At 39.0% G+C, this 23151-nt stretch overlaps 1 protein-coding gene across 1 annotated transcript in view; it reads right to left on the reverse strand.

The window, feature by feature from the left end:
• The window catches only part of LOC108095269 (neurobeachin), a 167595-nt gene that overhangs the window by 93389 nt on the left and 51055 nt on the right, over positions 1-23151 (reverse strand).

Consider the following 23151-nt stretch of genomic DNA (forward strand, 5'->3'; position numbering starts at 1 on the left):
ATCGCAAATGAATTGCCCGCCCTTCTTGCTAGTGGATTTCCCTGGATTTTTTTTTTCTTTTTGGGAGGGGGAGAATTGAGTTGTTGTTGCCGGGTGGTATTTTGATGATTGTGCACCTGCTGCTGGCACAATTCAATGCTCTAATTGGTAGCAAAGTGGAATAAACTATTGCCCAGGCGAAACTTTTCCGTTGCTCTTCACTCTCTTCGCTCTTGACTCTCTTTTCTCCTTTTGATGTTGGCAGGACACGCTGGCCTTCAAGAAAATGAATCACGAGCCAACTAACTGTAAAAATTCATTATATTCCCGGGCAGCAAAAGCAAAAAAACAAAAAAAAAAAATACAAGCAAAGGTACATGTTTGGCGACAAAAAAGTTTGTATGACTGGAATTGAAATTTCTTTTTTCTGGCCAAGAGACAAAATGGTTTAAGAATCTCGATACAGAAACATACACTAAGGTATTTTCAAACACCATCATCTTCTTCGGCTGTCGACGTTTTGGTAAAGTGTTGAAATCGATTAAATAAAAGTTTACTGCTAAATTTTGCTAACTGGCTAAGCTTCAAACTTTGCTTTTGGCTTTTTTCAGGTTAGTTGCATATTTCAGTGGCTCGATTCGCCCGCAGCAGCAAACTCGAGTGTGCGGCAAGAACTTAAAAAACAATTAGAAACTTTTCCGTCTCGAGCCGCAATAATATTGCCAACTATCTGAGTGGGGGAATCAATCCGCCGGCTCATAATTCCCAACCATACCCCTTTCTATACTCCTTCTTTAATTGGCCCTGCGATAAGTTGAAAGTTGGAAACAAATTGAAAGGCTTGGAGATTCAGTCGTGATTGGGGACACAAAACAGAAACTCAGTTATTTTGGGAAGGCACAAAGTTAATGCCTAGTTTTGAATAGATTTGGGGTAGTTTTCTTAGGGAGAACAGAAACCAATTTTAAAGACATTATCTAATATTTAGATACGATTTTTATCAGCTACTACTGTCCATTGCAAAACATGAAACCTCCGTGGCCTAATCAAGCCTTCCTCAATTCACTTTCCATCCATTGTACATTCTAAACTTTAAGAGAAAGTACTTAACTTCCAGCTATAACCCCAAATAACTAGTGATGAGGATGAGGAGGTGGAAGAGCGAATTTCAAATTAATATTACACAAAATTATTTTAACAACAAATTTTTGTTTCTGGTCTTTCCTTTTATATATTTTTTTTTGTCGGAAGCTTGAAGCGAAGTTGAAATTAATGGAAAGCATTTTCGATTGTAATTATGTATTCGTGACTGGAGGGTCCAAGAGGCACTTCCTCCACGTTCCTCCCTTTTTCCCCGATTGTCAACCCCCCAATTCGCTTGGCACTTGTTTCCCTGAGTTTCCCTGTTGCTTCAGATTTTGGCTCAGCTCATTAGGCATAATTCGAGCTCTCTTCCCCTTACATTCTGCCATCTCTTTCCCACATCCTCTACTTTTCTACTTGTGTCTCCCTCTTACGCTTCGTCAATATAATGGGGTTGAGTTTATGGGGGTTCTCTGGAGGTCCGCATTTAATTGACTGTAAATTTGCTGCTCTTCAAAGCTTCAACTACTCATTAAAATAAAACGCAAAGAATACTACAAGGGGAAAGGGGATGTCGGTGGGAAAGCGGCTAAGAAAGTATGTAGGGTTAAAGAATACATTTCGAACTTGTAGAATTTTTATAGCATAAGAAATGTTTCAAGGACTTGTTAATTTTAACTACTCTTTCGAAATTGTCCGATAATTCAGTCGAAGTAAATGATATCATTACCAGCTCATTGCCACTAGAAATCGAGTTTCAAAGACAGATTACGCATACGCCCCTTGTGATTGTGCTACTCAGGTTGTTTTTTTTAATTGCATGAGAAGAGGGGGATTTTGTAAAGGGAGGAATGTTTCGAATAAAGGTTCCCCCCCCCCTTTTTGGGGTACAGCTTAAAAACTGCACCCACAAGAGCTGGTCCCCATTATCTGCATTTTTACGGTCCAAATCCATTTCCAGCACACAAACACACACACACACCGACACACTCACAAACACATGTTCTATAAGGGGTGAGGTATTTGGTTGCCTTGGCTTTAGTTTTCCTCTCATTTTTTTAGGGGGCTGGGGTGAAATGGAAATGGGAGGCAGCTGTAATAACATAATGGCCAACGAAATGTCTGGGCCTTAAAAGCAAAGGTAAGCTTAGCCTTCTATCTTTGTCTTTCTGCGTATGCGTGTGTTCACCGCCTCACTTTTCCTCCAAAAAACACTGAGAAAAATAATCAATAATTAATTAATATTGTTGCTTACTTAAGATTTGAGTTACGTGGAATGATTTTTTAATATTAAATTTATATTGAAATGAAAAATTTATATACAATACACTTTATTTTTCGCCTTTTTTCTGATTACACTTTTTTTCCCAAGTGCACACATGTTTGCGTAATTTTAACAAAAGTAAAAGCTAGAGAAACCAAAAAAAAAAAGCTAAAGCTAGCAAAAAAACACAACAAAGATGTGGAAAGTAGAAGAACTAACAGTAGAACGCAACAAACAAAGGCGGGAAAGAGACGGGAAGTGAGGGGCAAGCGAGATGGGTAGCATTTGAGATGGCAAACAAAAGTTGCTTGGCAGTAGCATAAATAAATAGAGATAATTAGACCATAACGACTACAAACACGAGACAAAAGACCCATACAAACACAAAAAAAAAAAGGAAAGGGGGGTAACAGAAGAAAAGAGACGGAAACAGGCGGCGGGAATGAGACGGAGCTAGTGGGACCTTCATTTGCGTCCTGCCTTTATATTTTTGCGGTTTTAATTGTATGGCTGCACATTTTGGCGACCACAGGAGAGCTCGGCATCCGAAAAAGTTGACCGCACAAAAATGCCGGCGAAATAAAAGGTAGCCAACACTAAGTTGACCATAATCTAGTTTTCATGGAGCACAGCCAGCAGCCAACAGCCAGCAGCCAGCGGGCCAAATTAGGTGAAGGATATGGCGGAGACCAACAACAAAATGTTTGTGGCCAACGTCAGCGGGAGCAGTGCCCCGAAATATGTAAATAAATTGGGCAAAAAAATGAGAGTCCCTCTTTTCAGTTAGGTGTTTTTTGCCACAACGAGTCCTGCGAAAGGAGCATGTGAAAATAGGGCATACGGGAGAATCGCAGAAGGAATATTTAATGTCCTGCTGAAAGTAATTAGTCCACAGGATTCTTTTTTTGTTCGTGGTATAAACCAATTTTAGATGTTTTTGAGTTTGCTAATTTGTAGAATAAATCTCAAACTTTACAGTTTAAAAATAAGATCAAAAACAAAATGTGAATAAATTGTAATTTGCAGGGTAGCCAGAAGTTACTTATTATTCTTTTTCCCAAAATTGAAAGCAAAACAGGAAAGAGAAAATGCAGAAATGCTGGGCAGCCAAATAAAAAAAATGGTGAAAAACCCAAACCCTGACCTTTTACTATTCCCTTTTTTGGAAGCCATGCCAAACCTGCCACATTTTACGAAAGCATTTTCCCCCATTAACATGCAAATCTGAGCTGCAGAAATTGGTGAATGGCCGAATCGATGACACGAAGGACACAGAAAGTAGCAGTCATTTCTAAGCCTGCAACCGAAACAGAATCCCTTTGGTTGTGAATGTATACATATATGCATCTATCTTTCGTTCGCAGGATCTCTCCACTTATTCTCTGGCGCTTAGTTAGTGTCTCAGTGTCGATTTGGATTTCGAATCGGATTTGAAACGGAATGTGGCAGTGGAATGAAAATCTGTTTATTTGCAGCGACACGTGACCGCTGGCCGCCACTCAATCAAGTTGAACTTTGAAGCGATTTCGATGCAGTGATATCCCGTAGCTGATGTTGTTTCAGATGCACCGAAAGAAATACATCAATACAGATTTTATTTTGATTATTTTGCAAATTATTGATCCAATACAAATCAGTATATTCTATTTGGTTTAAGCTACAAGCATATCTACTTCCAAAACAATTATTTCCCCTATTTAGATAACATTTTTTTTGGCAGTGAACTCTTGTGTATTGCTCATTGCCATCAATCAATGGGTTGAAGTTTTTGGCTTTGGCCTCTCTTGTTCGGTTTTGGCCCAGTTCTCCCAGGATCGGCACCCTTCAATCAATTACCTAATCTCATTACAACTTAATAGAGCATGTCTAACACACACCACGTACTGAGCTTCGCAATTGCAACATTTCTGCGGCATTGAAGAGCCCTCAACTGCAAATTGACGCTTATTGAGTGGACAGATCAAACTTGAACCCGATACCCAAGCAAAAGGTTTATTAAATTTATATGTAACACGATTAGGTGTTGGGTATTCCCTTTTCAATCTCACTCACAAAGGAGGTTGCCATTGTATGAATTTTTCAATTAAATTCCCTTTCAACTACTCTACTCATACATAAATCCAGTGTTTCAATCAGTCAATTCATCTATTCATCACTAATTAGCCCTGTTCAATCCGAATCCATACAGTCTACAAATCCAAATGCAAAATGCAAATAATCGAACTCAATTGATTTCGGCTTTGGTGTTTCTGTTTTTGCTGGCTACATAATTTTTGTGTTGGTCCTTGTTGTTTTTCATGTTTCTGTATTATTGCCCACAACTTCATTAACGTCCACTGCGATTTTGTAGTTAATTAATTGATTACGCTCAACGCTCGACTGCACCGAACATTGAAATCAGTTAGAGAATTTGCTACGATTGCCAATTACAACGAGGGGCAAAACGGATAAGTGGGGAAAAATGCCCAAAGCATTTTCCTGATTGTTTTTTTTTTCTTTTTCCCATTTCAATACCTGCGCGCCTACATACAAACATTTGGTGTATCAATGCACAAAAGTTGAAGAACTAATTAAAATTGTAACCAATTGTGGTTTGTTGAGTCACTTGAAGCTACATTTTTGGGCTTTAATAAAAATACTTTGTGCCTTTGTATGCAAGATTAAATTAAGACGGCTGCATACTTTACTTCAAGAACATTCCAAACGTCTTTCAACTGCTTTAAAAGTGCTTCTCACCAGTTTAAGAGGGTAATTTCCCTGCTCAAACTTTCCAAGGAGTTTCTCGCTTTTTTTTCCCGATATTTTATGACTCTATAATCCCACTGTTGACCATAACTTAATAAATATGACCCACGAGGATAGCCAAGACAACGTAGCTACAAAAAAAAAAAAAAAAAAAAGTGTAAGGAAGTAAAAACAAGGACTTGGGACATCGAGCCAGACAATTTACAGACCAGTTAACTTATTAGAGACCGAGCACTTGACTCCAAGACTTCAAGCCCAACTGTTATACAATGTGATGGGCGAAAACGGGAAGGGAAGGGATTTTCCCGCCCGTTCCACCGGGTTTTCCTCCCCTGCGGTTATAACTGTTAACTGTTAAGCGGCAGCAGAAAAGTTTTCCCTTGTAGTTTTAGTAAATTTTTATGGACCACTCATCCCACCAGCCGCCCTTTTTGGTTCTCAAGTTTCTTTTTTTATCTACGAATTCCGAAACTCTTGCAGCTTTTCGACCAGACAAGTTGCAATTGGCCAGACTTCGGCGACAATTGTCAGACATCGAGAGTCAGCAAAAAATATACGGCAATCTGCCACTTGAATTTGAAGTTGTCTTGCCTCAATTGTTCTTGCTCCCAAGTATTTTCTTTCTTTGTTTGTCCCACGACTTTGGTTGTCTTTAAATGTTCGATATCCTTTACAGGCATTACATAAAATTAATTATTTAAAGAAACATTCGTGAATTCCTGTCCTGCGCAAATATTGTATTAATATCATAATGATTTTTTGATGCTTGCTAATAATTACTTTAAACCAGAAGAGAAAGTGGCTGAAACTGTGGCAAGTTTTTCATTTCGAAGGCAAATGGGTTTTGAACCCATCTGACTGAAGCATACAAGCCGCTAAAAACGAAATGAAAACGCGACAAAACAAAACCAGAATGTGCGACGCATTTTGTTCTGCTCGTTTCATTGTTATTTATATTTGAGCGTATATAAATTATATGGCGAAAGGCATAAAAGAGCAGCGCTGTCTTGGCAAAAGGCGGGGGTTGGGGGTTTGTTTTAGTGAGCTGGTTGTTAACCATTTCCCATCTTTGCGAGTAGGAGGCGACACAAAGACTGAAACCAGAAGGACAGCGTCTTATAATTCAACTTCCCCTCTGCACCACCCCAAAAAGTAACCCCAACCACCCATCCAACCAACGAGAACCTCAAGCTCAACCATATTTCATGTGGCATGGTTAAGAATTTTTGTGCCTCGCGGTACTGTAAACTACATTCAACCAAAAGAGAGGATGCACCAAAAAAAAAAAAAAAAAACATTTTATGATGGGTTAAATTTTATACAGAAATTAATGTAATAAAGGTACGAATTGCAAACAAACTTTTGAGCTATTTTAAATAAAAATTTCCTAGCTTAGTTTCTAGAACCTAAACATGTTTTGTTTTTTGCAGTGTAGGCCAGGCAGCCTCCTGTTCTCGTTCAGCTTGTCATTGTAGTTGATGTTAGTTGTTGCTGGGGCAAAAACAATTGTCACACAGCACGAAATGTCGTGGCTGGAACAATCAGCATCAAAACCCGCAGAAAAGAAAAGCAAGTAAAGGGAAAAGAAGAAGGATAAAACAAAGCAGCAGCATCAGCTGGAAAATAAAGAAAAGGACTGCAAAGGATCCCGAGAGCAGGACAAATAAAACAAAATGGCTACCTCGAGGTCGAAGATGAATGGGCTGGCATCAGCAGAATATACCTGTACCGTACCCCCTCTTCTGGCTTACATGAAAAATGTCAGTTTGCGATTGTCCAGTTAAGAGCAGGATAATGAAATGGCAGTCTGATTCTAAAATCTAGGAAAATAAGTGCGATCTCAGGATGCTTCAACAACTGCTTTAACAACTTAAACTCAGTAATTCAATGTTCTTAAACATCGTTAAAAAATGCAAATAAAATATATATATTTTTCAAACAAGACTAATTGTTTGATGAACAGCAGATTTTCGATTTTCATATATTCCGCCTTAATTAAATCTCTTCTCGCACTTTGTTTTATTCATTTCGCAGTTCTCTTGATTTTTGTGCCATTCACCATCTATTAATTAAACAATCTTTTTCTCTGGGTTAATAAACCATTTTGATTTCCATTTGCGGATGGGGAATTTGATTATCAACTCTTATGGGAAATTTAATTGAATTTATTGCTGACATTTGTTTTGCAATTTCTGTATTGTTGAGGTTGTTTCAATAATTCAAATTTCCTTACGCCTGACTTCAAATGCAATTAAGCGGACGATTATCAGAGGCAAATAAAATTATTATGGTTGTTGTTCAATCTATTGTTGTTGTTGTTGTTATTGTTGTTGTCTTTGTTGTCATCCCGTTGTTGCCTCTATACACATTTTTTGGGGTTTATGGAAATGTTTTTTATTGCTATTAAATCAGCTTAATGTTTTTCCTGTATTTGCCAGCGCTTCAATTAAATGTTAACACATGAAAAGATGTGTTATATGTACGTGTTTGCCCATTTATATTGTTTTGACCCTTTTGGAAAGCCGGAAAACGCTGAATTATCAACGCTTAATAGATTTTCAAGCACGTCCAATGAAAATTTGTTTGCCTCCGCCGTGTTTGTCTGTCTGTCTGTCTGTGTGTGTGTGAGTGAGAAAGTGTGTGTGCCTTTCAGTGTGTGTGAGCGTTGTTGTGATCCCAAATGGCCCGAAAGCCAAGTGAACCGTATAAACAATTTATAGCGTCCAACAGCAACAACTTGCACAGTGGCAACACACACACACACATACACACTCACATTCACTCGCACACACATACTACTAGCAACAACACACGACATTGGCCATGCTCGTAAAAATGCAAAATGAAGCAGCAGCAACAGCAACAGCAACAGAAAAACCAACAACAGCAGCAACATCTAGAGCAGGAGCAGCAGCAATAGTAGCAACAGCAACATTAGCAGTAGCAACAGCAGTCACAGCAATAACAACATCAGCAGAAGCCACAGTACACCGAAAAAAAATGGTGTCAAGTTTATGATTTAAAAAAAAAAAAATTATAAATATGTAACCAATTTTTAATTTGAATATTAAGCCATACAAAAAATAAACACTAATCATATTTACCATTTCAATAAAAGGTACATTATTGTACAACAGCAGGAGGAATCAAAATAGTCTTCTTTCGGCTACAATTTTAAATACTATCCATCGAAAAAAAGATTCTAATTAATAATGAGTTGAATTTTTCTTTGTGTAGCAGTAACAATCTCACCCACAACAGCAGCGACACCAGTCGCCAGCAAAAACAGCAGCAACACCAAGTAAAAAAGGGATAAAAAGGGCTAAAAGGTGGGGGCAATAAAGTGGGGAGAAGGCCAAAGGAAAGAGCGGGGAAGGGGGGAGGTAGAAAGAGGAAGAGAAGAGCAGAGGAGCCTTCATCATAAACCACTTATTTGCGCTCCAAATGCAACAACAATTTGATAAATGTATATGCACAAAGTTTTTCCCCGAACGCATTTTCCTCTTCGCATATTCCACACACTCTATCCACACACTTTTCCACACCCGCTCTTGTTTTTCCTTCTTTATTTTGTCGAGACCCCCCATTTTCATAGCTATTGTTGCTGCGGTGGCCAAAAATACGATTAAAGTTTCAGCAGAAACATCTATGAAAAATTGCCGGCATAATTGGCCAGAAATTGAGAAGCCATTCAGGGAAAATCGAAGCAATTGAGGAATTAACTTTTCCGTAGTCCAGCCAAAAAAAAACAAACAAACAAAAAAAAAACTACAAAACAGTTGCAGTCGACAACAGGCGCAAAAACCTCGACAGAACATTACCGCAGTGACCCAAATTTTGGGTGTAGACCAATGGCTGCAATACTTGCAACAGTTGCCGCAGTGTTGCACTTTTTTATGCCAAAACAGCAGCAACAGCAGCAGCAGCAAAAGCAGCAGCAGCAACATAAAACTGACAACAACAGAAGCGACTGGACTTGGGGGGCAACAAATTAAAAACAAACCAAGAATTTTATTTATGCCTTGTCAGCGGCAGCAATAAAAACAGGAACAGCAGCAGCAGCAGCAGCAGCAGCAGCAGCAGTGGCAGAAGCAAAAGTGCGGCAATGCCATCGACTAGGCAAAGTCAAAACAATATAAATAGTTGCAGTGCTAAAATAATTCAACAACAATTTATTGGCCCGAAACAGAAAACTTTAAGCGCTAGTTGAAAAGTTTCCGCAAAGTCTGGCAGACACTCCCTTCGGAAAATCCCTTGGAAAGCCGCAGGCTCAGAAAACTGAATCATGCCTCATGTTTCAATTAAAATTCAGTTTGCGTCCTGCCTGCGAGTCATTCATTTAGATCACTTCTGCTCGCCTAACTTTCTCTCCTTCTCAGCCTCTTAATTTATATCCTTTAAATCGTATACTGACTAATTTAGTTGCCGGAAAATTCCGCTGGGTGAGCTTTTTTCCATGGAAGGTTTTTATGGCAAGTTTCGTCCTTTATGGAAAATTTTTCAAAGCTTTCAAGACCAAAAAAAAGCTTTCACAATTCTTTTCGATTAAATCACTGTCCTAAGTCATTTAAAATATAGTTTTAGCTAAGAATTTAAATGTTTACTTATAAGATATTATACTTAAAAGTTTTTTACCAAAAATATTTAAGAATATTGCTAAGTTTTTCAACTATATCCTCACGATTGGCGCCATTAAGCGTTAAAACAAGTTGCTATAAAGCGAAAATTTTTATACCGTTTTGACAACGACTTTGTGTCAAGTAGACAATATGTAAGTCTACACGGAATGTATGTTTCGTTCTTATATATTTGCGTTAGATTAAGTTTGAAATTACCAAGCATATAAAACACAAAACATTTTAAATAAAATGTTGCATTTAAGTGTTAAAAAAAGAAGTCATTAATATAAAACTTTCCCCTGCTTAAATATTTTTAAATTATTTTATGACCCTAGTTGCATAATTATTGGTCAGTTTCTGGTAGGAAACTTAAAGGATAGCCCATAAATGCCATACTCTTCAACTCGAGTTAATTGTTAATATTAACGAAAACAAGCATTACAATTTCAGCAATACAACAACCCGTCTCCCTGAAAAAGCCGCGTTGCATATCCTTTTCTCCTTTCGGCCCGAACGGAAGGACATTGTTTGCTCAGAGCCCCAAAGCATTGTCAATAAATTGTATGCAAGATTTATTGTCCCTGTCGGTTGAGAATTGTCCCCGCTGCCCGGCAGTCAACTTTCGAAAGCCCCTTTTTCGGAAATACCCGCCACTGTTGTTTCTTTTTCAATTTTTTTGAACTTTTGTTGCATTTTATGTGTTTAATCTAAGCTAATTGGATTTGCAAATGGCCGGCGAAACAAGTTAGATATCCGTGTATATAAAGTATGGCATAGAAGAGCCCATAAATAATGGATGTACATGCCATATACATAAATATTTATACACACAGTTGCAAATTGCATGTCCTTCGTGGTTTGTTCACCAACTTTAAAGAGAGAGCAATAAAAAATTAAATATAAACATACACGTACGTATGGCAGCAGAACTTTAAATATTTATGACACGAAATGGAAATCCGAATCAGTCATCGAGAGATGGAGGAGAACTTTCCTCCTAAACTGTATAATGTAAAAACTTTTGCCAAGCCCGAAAATCCCCAAACTTCATCAAAGATGTATGCAATGAATTTCGTAAACTAGTCCAAGTCAAAACGGCAACGGAACTTTACTCCATGGAATAAATTATATATACCAACACATATACATATATACATATATATCCCACCCAACCCACTATGGAATGTCTGTGTCATCGGCTAATTTTAATCACTGGAAATTGAATATTTTCCATTGATTGCTCTCGAGCATATTTTTTCCGTTCGTTTTCATTGCGCTCCGTCCATTTCCATACATTTGGTTAGTAATATCCCATGAATTATGCCCGATAACAGTTGAATGCTAATTGCCAAATTCAATTACGATAAATTCAATGGAATATCACACCCACCTGGTCGGTATTTTTGTTTAATTGATTTCTTTTTTTTTCGCGGAAGCAAAGGCCACGGAGGATTCCAACAAAGGGTAATGAATGGGTTGGATGTCACTGTTAGTCGGTTCAATAAAATAGAAATTATGACAGCTGCGCTTGTGACCGAATTAAAAACGACTAAACAATTAAATATAGCTCACAAAATAGCTAGATATGAAAACGTAACCCAAAAACTCAAAGTTGTATCAAAATATTTATTCCCCAAAAATCGATACAACAGGCAAAAACATTTTTGCATGTACTAGCTAAACCCTTAACAGATTAAAATAAATTTCGGCAAACAATCATGAAAACTAATTTGTGTTAATATGCCTTTGTAGTTTGATCACAAATGTGACATGATTTATTCAAGAAAAATCGCTGTAGTTATAATTAGTGGAAACACAACACAACAATTTATGGGACCGAAGAACCAATTAAAAGTTGAAATAAATTTTAAAGTCATGCACACCATAGGTAAAAATATTTTAGAAAATTGCAATGTAACAGACGTAGCTGTTATTTTATAGACACAATTGTTTGAAACTTATAATTCTGATGGAAAGACAGGCGAAATGTGGGTAAAACTCAAAAGACGAGAGTAAAAGTTGGTGAAAAGCAAAAGTTTAACATTTCAGCCGCTTCCTGTCGGTGTTTGAGTTATGGGTTTTGTCAATTCTGATTATGCACTTGCTAACCGGAAGTTATACAAAATGTAAATGTTGCACACAACTGATATGTATACACATGAATATATATGTTTAAATTGATGTATGTACGGATAGAGATTGCTCATTAGCTTTGCAACGAGTTCATAGATGATGGAGTGTGGCAATTGTTTGTGCCACAAGCTTCTGATGAGAGTTTGAAATTCGAGTTCTCCTTTCGCCATTTCCCAGCCCATTTTTGTATTTTTTTTTTTATTTGCCATTTTGGCGCTACTTGGATTTGATTTGCCCGTTTGGGTTTCGGCACAAGTCAAAGAAGTTTTCCCATTGCCGTCTGTCGCACACTCGCCTCAGTTGACAGACAAACTTTCCTAATTAGAAATAATGCACCCCACACAAGCACACATGAGGGGTTTTTCGGTTGGATTTCCCGTGGCGGAAAATTCGCCGAGTTTGTGCGAGCGTGTGGTTCTGTCAGGATAAACGAGACAGGCGATGAAAATCTCCAGAAACACGATGGCTGAGACAAATCTAAGTGGATCTTGATTTATGCGATTTGCTAGAATCCATACAACCATAGAATTCTTGTATGCTTTGCAAATTTCTTGCGAACGTTGGACAAAATTATAGATTCCATTATAAAGTTGCCTGTGTTCTTGAAGCATCAATTAAACGAATTCCGAGCATCTGCAAGTTAATTGAGGAGGAAATGCAGTAATTAAAAAAGAGTGGGACACAAAATGCTGCACTTTTCCGCTTTTGAAGCCTTTCTTTTTGGTCTTGGAATGACATTTGATATTCAACACGATTTTACGCTCAAATTCTAATTTGAGAAAATGCTAATATTTATTAGAAAATCATAGAGCGAAACCATTTTAACAATATTCATATTCACGAAACGAAATTATAAATTGTTTCATGTTTCTTTTTATAATTATATATTATAATTATACTATTAAAATTAAATATTCAAATTTCTGTAATTATGGCTGTTATAAAAGCGAACTTTAAACGATACATCAGCGGTAATTACTTCTCGAATTTTATCCCTAGCACAGCCCTTTTTCACAGTCTATTTTTGTGGCGTTCATGGAAATGCGGGCACCTGCCTAAGCAGCTCACAAGCATATCCGCACACACACCTGCACAAACACGCTCACCCGAACACACACACTGAAAGAGGGGACTGTGCTGTGCCTGCTTTTCCTAGCCCAAAAATGCAATTAGACGCATTAGCGGATTGCGGCCATGAAAAGCAAATCTAAGCGAAAGCAAAAGCAAAAGCAAAGCAAGGCGAATCCAGAAGATTTGTGGTGCGGTGGCTCTCGGTGGTTCAGTGGGTGAGTTTTTCCGGGGGTGGCTCGCTCTCTCTCTCTCACTCACTCATCAGCAAAAGCAGAACAGAATTGCCATGCATAAATTGCCGAAAATTTTCATTTTGACATTTAATTAAATCACGCGAAATTGAAATGGAAATGGGGGTTTTCGTAAAAGAAATAGAATAGAAAAAGAAAAGTAAAGAGCAAGAAAAGCAGCAAGTCAACCACAAATGTCGCCGCCTAATTAGTTGGCAACAAGCGGCAGCAAATAAAATTCAGTTGTCATTTGCATTTCGGGTGACGTAAATCGACAAGAAAAAAAAACAATCAAATTAGAAGGACAGTGTACGGCGAGTGTGTGGGTGTGTGTGGGTGTGTGTGTGTGTGTGTATGTGTGTGAGGAGAGAAATTGGGTACATTTGGCCAACATAAATACAGACACATTACACATTATCCCCCAAACGGCTGACCCTCGGGTCCCATCAAATATTTATGCCATTCACAGACCTCCGAAATCGGAGGAGCTGTGCTGGGGACTCAAATTGAAATCAGCCTGAAAATTAGAAGGCCAAATTGACAATGGCAACAACGACAGCAGCAACAAGAACGGAGCCGGAAAACTGTTTGGAAAATTAACAGGAAAAATAAAGAAGAGTGCCAGTCAGAAACGAAAAGGTGCGGGCAGGAATTTATTTCATAATTTACCACTTTAAATTTATATAAATATATATGATATGAAATAAATATTTATATATTATTATATACATTTAACAAAAATAACTGCCTTTAAATAATTCAAAATAAATGAAAAAAAGTCTGTGGTAAGCGCGATTATAGCCACTGATTCTCATCTTCCACAACATTATTGGGAGCAATAAAATGTTCCGGGTTTTATGAAGCCCATTTAAACTGTCACCTGACTGCTTTCCAATTCCGACGCAAATCGCAAATTATACGCTGGATATGCGGCACAATTTATGACCGTTTTATTTTGGCCGGTCGGTCGGTCATTTCATAATTTAATTGCCAATTTTCAATTGATGTTAATGTGCTCGTTGGTTCGTTCGTTCTCTCCATTCTCCATTCACTAACACTCTGATTTCAGTTTTCGGTTTTCAGTTTTGGGTTCTCCGTTTTCAGTTTAGTGTCATTGGCAATAGAATTCAATTATGGCTTGTTGTGGTCAACCGAAAAACACACACAGTTCTACTGAAATATGCATTATACAGCACGGGGAATTAAATGCGGATTAAAGACGATTCATTTCGATGTATATGAATTTATTCAAGAATTACTATCATTACAATGTATATTTTTTCTTCCCAGGAAGAAGATAATTTATTTTTGGTTGAAAAGTAAACGATTCTAAAAATGTGAGTAACAATCACACATCGGGAAATTCATTACGCATTTTTGTAATATTTTCATTGTGTGCAGCGCTGTCAACGGTTGCATGTTGCATGCATGTTGCCGCACCAGGAAGTTGTGTGTTTTAATAAATTACTGTAAATGTTCGCCGGCCATTTATTTGAATAAAGCGGGGAAAGGCGCCGCTTAAAGCTGCCATTCAACTGTTGAACCGCCTCTCATTTTCCTTAATATTTTCCACCCCCCGTCAAAAAGTTGCTTCTCGTTCTGCTTTGTTGCGGCTATTGTTCTAAAAAAAAAAAAAAAAAACAACAACACAAAAAGAAAGGAAAAACAAAACTCTTTTTTTTTGGTCTGTGGCCAAATGCAAATTCAAGTGTGCGCATAAATCCCAAAGTCCACTACAAAAATGAAAAACGATAAAGTGAAGGTGAATGGCAGGACACAAAAGGGGGTAAAATATATATATACGTATATACCACCGATTGAGGATGATGCAGCAATGACTGCGCTTTGCGGTTTATTTCAGTCCAAGCGCAAAACAAAAACAAAAAAAAAAAAAAAAAGAAACATAAAAAATAAATTTGATTTTATCCTCTCGACTTTTTTTTGCGGCGGCGGCTGCAACTGAAGTTAAAATTGTAAAAGTTGCAGAGCGGCGTTGCCCGCTTTTCCCGCTTTGCCGCTTTTCCCGCCTTTTATTGTATTGCATTTTCATCTGTAATTACATTTTGTATGGCTGAACATTTTCCGTCCTTTCATCATCGTCTTTGCCTTTCTGCATCATTAGATGGATATGGCCCCAAAAAGTAGGCAATATTTTTTCCATGCTCAACCCTAATGAAAACGGAATGCCAAATGAGGAGAAAAAAAGCATGAAGTAAAAAACCAGCTGAGTGAAGGGGTGATGTAAAAAGTTTGCAATCAAAATGGCACAAAATGGCGAATTCAAGCAATCATTTATTGGGCCCTTCCAATTGCCCTTTAAATTTATTTGAAAAGTGATTTTCAAGATTAAATTGTTACTCAATGTTTTTGAAAATGCAAAATATATAAATAGATATACAAAAATAGGTTACATTTCTTTTATAAGCCTATTCAAGTATTAATAAAAGTGTGCTATCATACCCTGGCTACCCTACATTAAAAAAAAAAATCATGTGTAAACAATGCAGCCGGGAGCATCAGACTACCACCAATTGCAATTTGCCGCTGCTGGACTTCTGAGCGCGTCTCAAGTGGCAGACGGAACCCTTTAGGTCGCCCAGAACCCTTTTCCCACGCCTATTGCCACCCCCTTTCCCCCGTTTGCCTCCTCTTTCCATTCCTTTTTTTCCCCCATTTGAAATCCCCCTGAATGACTAATGGATAGCTGCCTGAATGGTTGGGGCTTCGGTTTCGGTTTTGCGGCGGCAGTTGCTCTTGTCTACTCAGCTTTAAAGTTGGGCAAAATACAAAAGTCACAGCTTAAGAGGACGCCACGTTCCGACCTGCTCTTTTGCACTATGCCCGTCTCTTTCGTTTAGCAGCGATTATGCAAATGCAAAAAACAAACTAAAACCGACTAGTGTCTCTCCTCCACGTTTGTGCATGTATATGTGCTAGGTTATAAATATAAATTAAGCAAATGTGTTGTGTAAATTGCTGTTGCCCTTCTCTCCCCAAAAGGTTGCTGCAAAAGTGGCAGCAAAAATTTCGAGACATGAGGGCAACAAGCATACAGTCGGAACAAATCAAGTGAGTTGCAGACACAATTGGCTGTTAAATAGGGAACACGAAACACAAAACAATCTTTGCTCAAACGTAGATCACATACCATTCCCAAAAGCTTGTTGATTTTTTGTGTTAATGGGCTGATGATTTCCCAACAATTATCTAAATCCACTGCGACATTTTGAAAGTGTACAACTAACAACAGATGCAGGGCAATTTGAAGAGCATGTGTGTGCGGGCACACTGATACCACAATATTTGCATATCATATGCATAAACACACGCGACAACCCTGGACGCATAGAACCCTAGACCGAAATGCAGACTCCTCCTCGGCGGCAGACAATTGCAATTAAGTTTGTATATGGGATACACAGAGTTTCTGTCTGCGTGCGAGTGCCACAAGTTGCAACAACATGTTAGTTAGCGTCATGCCACCTGAACTTAGTCAATCAGTCAGTTTTTGGTCCATGGCCATGGCATTAGGCCCCGAGGCAAAACATTCTGTGGGCCCCCAAATTGCCAGTTATGTCAACATGGCCAACACGGCCAACATGTCCTGCACATGTTGCTGCCGCAATTGCATCTGCAGTTGGATTTGCCGCACACAAACTCAAGCCAACACAATTATTAGCCGACAATTGCCAAACATATCTCGACCATAAGAATTATTAAAAAGAAACAAGCTTACCATAAGCCCGGTGCAAAGGCATAAACTTTGAGGTGTTCAGCAAGCAAGAGGCAGGAAATTCGAAGATTAAAATCTCGATAATAAATGTGAGAAAAAGGGCTATGCCAACAGGCAAACAACTTTGATGTTAAAGGGAATTTGAGTTCATGTATTTTTTGCAGAGCACCTAAAACATCAATGTAAAATGGTCAGTGTTTATTTTTGGGATTGCGTTGCATTCAATCGAAGCTAAAAGGTATTTCCCTATACAAATCCCAGCACCAGAAATAGAAAAAACTCAGCTTAAAGCACTGCACTCAATTGGGTTTTCTTGGGGGCTAGTAGTTCATCGAATTAAATGGGGGTAGACCTTAAAACCAAGGGGAAGTATCCATTAAGCGGGAATCAATCCAACTGGAGCTCCCTTGATTGTGATCATTTTGCTGTGCTTCATTAATTATTGCACTTGGGTTCATTGTCTAAGTCCACACACACACACACACACAGATATATTTACTGCGGCAATTACACACGCGCAAACAAACACACGCACACACAGACGGGCAAATACAATTGCAATTTCCTGGGCTCCATTGCTGTGTGCACTTTTCACTTAATTGCACACAGTTACGCACACAGGGATAAAAGGAGAGGAAGGAAGTGTGCAGGAGGAGCGGAAAAAAGAGCGGAGGAGCAGGCACTATTCAAATCATAAAATTAGCACACTTACACACAGACACACCCACACAACCGCACACACACACACACACACACATTGCGAAATCAATTAAGATACAAAAGCGCCGCTCGCCATTCGCAAACAACAAAAGAAAAGTACGAAAAAACGCAGCGGGGGTAAAAAAAAAAAAAAAAAAAGAAAAACTACAAAAAAAAAAAACGAATCGGAAAACCCTGAAATGTGCCAGGAAAATGCTGTATTTTTTTTCTTCAACTGCATAACTTGCGGCACACCGCTGAGGTGTAATGGTGTGCGTGAATGTACTTATATATGTATGTACGTACGTACGAACGTAAGTCTGTATGTATAATACATAAAGGACTGATATAAAATGCAAATGCTTTAATTAAAAGCTTTGCAGCTTCGTCGAAGCGTGGCGCCAAATGGCGTGGGCGTTTATACCACAGTGGGCGTGGCACTAGCCAGTGTTGCAGTGTTTGAGCAACACAAGCACTGGCAAAAAAAAAGTACCATATTTGAACTACAAATGCCATAAGCATTCATAGGGATTTTCTTCTTTCTCTTATTTACGAAATTACATCGTATTAAGAGATTATACTTTAATTCTAATTTGAAAACAATCAAAATATTTTTAAAAATATTTCTGTGTACCGCCAGGGACGCTTGTCAAAAAAATAAAGCTCCAGAAGGGGGAGATTGGTTGAAAAAAGATAAGCCGGGGGAGGGAAGGGGGGAAAAACCGAGCTAGCTGACACACATGTTTGTTGTGATTTTTATTGCATACTTTCGAGCGCCCAACAATTTATGCAAGATTTTCAACAATTTTCCCTTACCGCTCACCATCTTTCCGGGTTTTCCCTCCCTCCCTCTCTCCCCCTCCCCTTTCCTCGCTTTTTGTTGTCATGTTTTGCATAAATTGCGATGCTATCACTACCTGCCACCAGCTGCAAAGTTTCACCCTCATGGCAGGACTCATAATAGCCGAAGATTATGTGTGCGCAGCGGAATGTTCATACTTTACCGAAAGCAACGTGAAATTTAAGAAAACTTGTCAATATAAGAAACTTTGCAAACGGACCGTGGAACTCAAAGCGATTTTGTATGGGAAGTAAAGCCCTTGAAACAATGTAAAATAATACAGAATCTGCTCACATTTCAAGTTGAATATAATTTGGATTTTTGCTTAAGGCAGTAAGATCGTATTTATTTTATCCTTTTGCAGCAGTAAAAATAGATACATTTTCTTCTTTCCTTTCACCAATCAACTCGCATTGAAAACCCAGCGAAAATGTGTTCCTTTTATGTGGTTCCACTGTTGTTTCGCTTGGGCCTAAGAAATTACATAATTAATTGATTGCAACATGATACGTTTTTGCGCCCCAAACACCCCAACCCGACCGAATTTTCCGCCCGCTTTCTGGGGCAACTAATAACGGCAAACGGGAACGGAATGGCAGACAAAGTTTTCTATGGCGGGTGAAGAGCGATGGCGACTTCATTAGACAGTCGCCCCCGACGATGACAGGAAACGAGATGCGAGGACCTCTCCAGTGGGCTTTTCCCAGGGGCAGAGTTCAGAGTCAAAGCTGCAAGTACACGGCAGCGATAAGTGTGTGGGGGCACGGCAAGAAAAGTGTTGAAGGCTTTTCCAGCTATTTAAGGATATAATAAGCAATATATAGTAGCTATTAAATAAGTACAAGTTATTCTAAATTAACAGGAGGTAAGTAAGAGATGAAGCCTGGCAAATAATATTAAATTTAGTAAATAGTAAATAAAAACCCTATATTCCATATAGCTTGATTCGATCAACAACCTTTTTCTCGCCGTGTAACCATATCAGTTTAAGTATGTGTGCTGCGTGTAGGTAAATCGCGCCAAATGAGCTGGCAAAACTGCAGGAGCAATGAGCATTCCGGGCAGGAGTTTTGCGGTGGCAAAGGGGGGGAGGACATAACAGGAAGGGAACAGGAAGGGAAGAGGATAGGTGTGTAAAGGATGCCGGGGATAATGGGAAAAGGACACTCACTGCGTCGGCATACAGCATTTTTATCATGCTCAACTAATTGCAGGGCACACGAGGACGAACTGAACCGGGAATCGGATTTGAATCAAGAGCGTTTGCCAGCCCAAAAGGGCGTCTGGCGAATGGTGAATGGTGAATGGCGAAGGACGAAGGACATGGAGCCACGAGCCGCTCAGCAGGGCGCCAGCAGGTCCTGCACTGCGTATGTTTATGTACATGTGTGTCTGGATGTGTAGATGTGTCTGTGTGTGTGCCCCGCCGCACATAACATAAATTCTCATAAGCGTAATGCCTTGAAATTGGAGCAAACTGTGATAGCACTACACCAACTTACACCCGATTCCAGGCGAAGCAACCAACTAACCAACCAACCAACCAGCCAACCATCCAACCACCACTATTATTACTTTCTCCTCCGCATTCCCCACTTTCCACTTTCTCCGTTCGCACGCTCCTCATTTACTTATCTAACCGAACAGGCGACACTGTGAGCAGTGCTCCCCTTGAAAATTATGAACAGCTGCGAAATTTAGAGCAGTTAAATCAACGATAATTACAAAATATAGTCATTAGTGTGTGAGCATATAGAACAAGAGTTTTCTAAATGAGAAAAGTTAATGAACCAGCTCTTGTATTTTTTGATCTAATACTAAATCCCCACCTTATAGAGTACCTCTGATAATATCCAGCCACCTTTAATGATTAAACCCAACCACTGTATCTCCTCCAGAATGAGTTATTGAAACTGCAAGTTGCCCTTCTCATCATTAAACCCCTCCCTTCTTCTCTCCCTTTAACTTTAATGAGCTCCGTGGCCTCTGTCCTTCGGACCTGCTGGCTTTAACGGTATTTATAATGCCCATGTACATGTATGTGTGCAAGATGCCAGACGGACTTTCCCATCCAATGCGGTAAAACTTCTTTGGGGTAATTTTAGCGAAAACGAAAACTTTGATTTTTGTTTTTCTTGTTAGCTCATTCGCTGATTTTATTATAAATAATAATCAAGTTGAAGCAGCGCGGGCGAGGGAAAAGCGAACGCGAAATGGCAAAAAATGGAAGCAGCGGGGGGGAAAAATCAATAACCACCCGGGCCGAGGGAAATTTACATACATGAAAAGCGGAGGAAGGGGAAGGGGAAGGAAAAGTGGGAGATTGGTGGCAAGATATCGGAGTGGGTGATGAAAGGCGGTTGGGTGTGGTGCACCTCAAGGTTGCGCCGCAAAATATCTTCACATTGTTTTTGCATCCCCATTTTTTTTTTTTTTTTTTCGTGTCCTGGTTGGGTTTGGAAAATAAAGGAAAACAAAAGGGGGGTTTTTTGAGAGGGGTAGGGGGCAATATTTGTTGGTTCCGGAACGAGGGCAAACAAAGGCGCTCAATAAGCGGGTCTCGAACATCCTCAAAACTCAATGGTAAGTTTAATATCGTTGCCTTATTTGTAATGAGAAAACAATTAAATTCTTTCGGGGTCAATGGTAAGTGAAGAGAAGAGAGAAACCCATTTAAAATGGGTGCAAAGTGTTTAATGTTTAAGTTATCCTTAAATAATGATGTTGAACAAATGAAATCATCTATGCTTTATCACCTTTTCCCCCTCTTTTGGATTATTGCCAGCAGGCTGTTAAAACAAACATTTGAATGAATCACTTAACGCCATAGGCCATTTTGAAACTTTAACATTGTAGACATGCGTTCTTTAAATTGACTTTATTTGTTGTGGCTTGCCAACTGCAATTGATTTTGTTTAAATTGGCAAAAAGGAATGACTAGACTAATTAGAAGCACTTTTCAACTGGCTTCATTAACAATGCATTCATTTTAAGGGGGGCAAACCGATGAAATATTCCACAATGCCGGCCGGGCTGTACAACTCTGTTACACTTTTCCCCCCAATTATTAGTTCAAGGCAATGGAAACTCAAGCACATGTCAGCCAAATGGAAGGAAAACAGACCGAATATACATAAACCTACATGTGTATACATGGCTAAACGAACTGGGGAGGCTCTCGCAGGGAAAATGCAATTCCATCGTCATGTGCAGGCGTTCACTTGCTAAATTATGACTAAGAGCTGAAAATAATTGGCATTGCTCGAGAAAATGGCACAGGGCTCCTCTGTGCAACAAACAGTCGACTATTGAGTATTGAATTCCAAATTCCGAATGCTTCAGTTAGCGCTTTATTTGTTCGCTGGAAGGCCAAGCAATTGCCAACTCTCCACTGACCTGCACTCTAAAAAAAAATATCACTTAAAACTGATCATTTAACACTGTTTTTTAGGGTGCTAGTATTCCTGATTTATGTTTTTCTGTTTTTTCTTCAACATAATGGGACATTTATTTTGTTAATATACTTTTCATCGAAAATGAAAGATAAGCTTGAATATTAATTAATTTAAATTTGTATAATTTATATAAAACTATAAAATATATTTTCCTCAGTGCTTCAAATTAAGCTGAACTCAGTTTGTGTGAGCTCTTGACTGAACTTCACGTTTATTTATTGTGTATTTGCATTATTAGAGCAACTCAACCGTGAAAGGCAAGAGGGCGTTAAGGGGCGGGGGAAAATCGGGGAAAAATCTAGGGAAAATATTCGAGGCAAAAGGAGTGAAAGGAGTGAAAAATGAAGGAGAGCGAGTCTGCTGGCAAGTGACCATCGCAACGCTTTCGATGGACAGCTGACTGAACTGAAATTGACTGAGCGACGTGTCCTTTGTAGTCCTTGCAGGCACACCTACACACACCAGCAGCCCAACACCCACACATATTCACCCATACCTCCGCATTATTATTGGCAACTTGTAATTTCGTTATGTGCACAACAGCCAAAGGACCTGCAAGAGTATACTACACTATATATACACCTATGTATATGTGTGTGTGTGTTTGAGTGTGTGTACACAACAGAATGAAATATGTTGATATTTTTAGACTGTCCTGCTGCATTGGCCCATCGATCCTTTTTGCTTGTGTTTGCTTAGCTAATAGAATCATCTCAACTTTTTCCTTACGTTTTTTTTTTTTTTTTTTCCTTCTGCGTCGCCTGAAACTATAGACAAGTATTTGCCAAACACGCACACACACTCACGCCCACGTCCACTAATAACCCCACACACTCACGTATTTTGTGGAACGTGGTGGAAAGGAGGAAAAAGAAATAGGAAAAGTTAAAGGAACCCCCCCGAGGCGACCTAAAGTAAAGCCATTTAAAACAAAATACAACCAGAGAAACAATTACTAAATCGTTGACATTTAAAATGCAGAGGGTAAAGAATTTGTACAGCCTTAGATTTGAAGAAGTCACCCTAGTAAAGATAACATTGATAAACTTTCACTGGGGAGCCACTAAAATTAATCATATTTAAGTATGTGGCCCTGAGTATTTCATAAGATACATTCCCATACCCAAGGGAATCCCCCTCCCTCTGCACCAACAATTTCTTGGGCGAACATCAAACATTTTTGGTTGCAACATTGCCAAGTTTGACAAGCCAGAAGATTGAGTACGTGCTGCACATTGACAAATGGAACGCGCCACGAATCCCAGGGACCATTTTCCGAGGGGCGTGGGAAAATTAGTG

Source organism: Drosophila ficusphila, unplaced genomic scaffold (genome assembly GCF_018152265.1).
Source record: "Drosophila ficusphila isolate 14025-0441.05 unplaced genomic scaffold, ASM1815226v1 contig_198, whole genome shotgun sequence".
Taxonomy (NCBI): Eukaryota; Metazoa; Arthropoda; class Insecta; order Diptera; family Drosophilidae; genus Drosophila; species Drosophila ficusphila.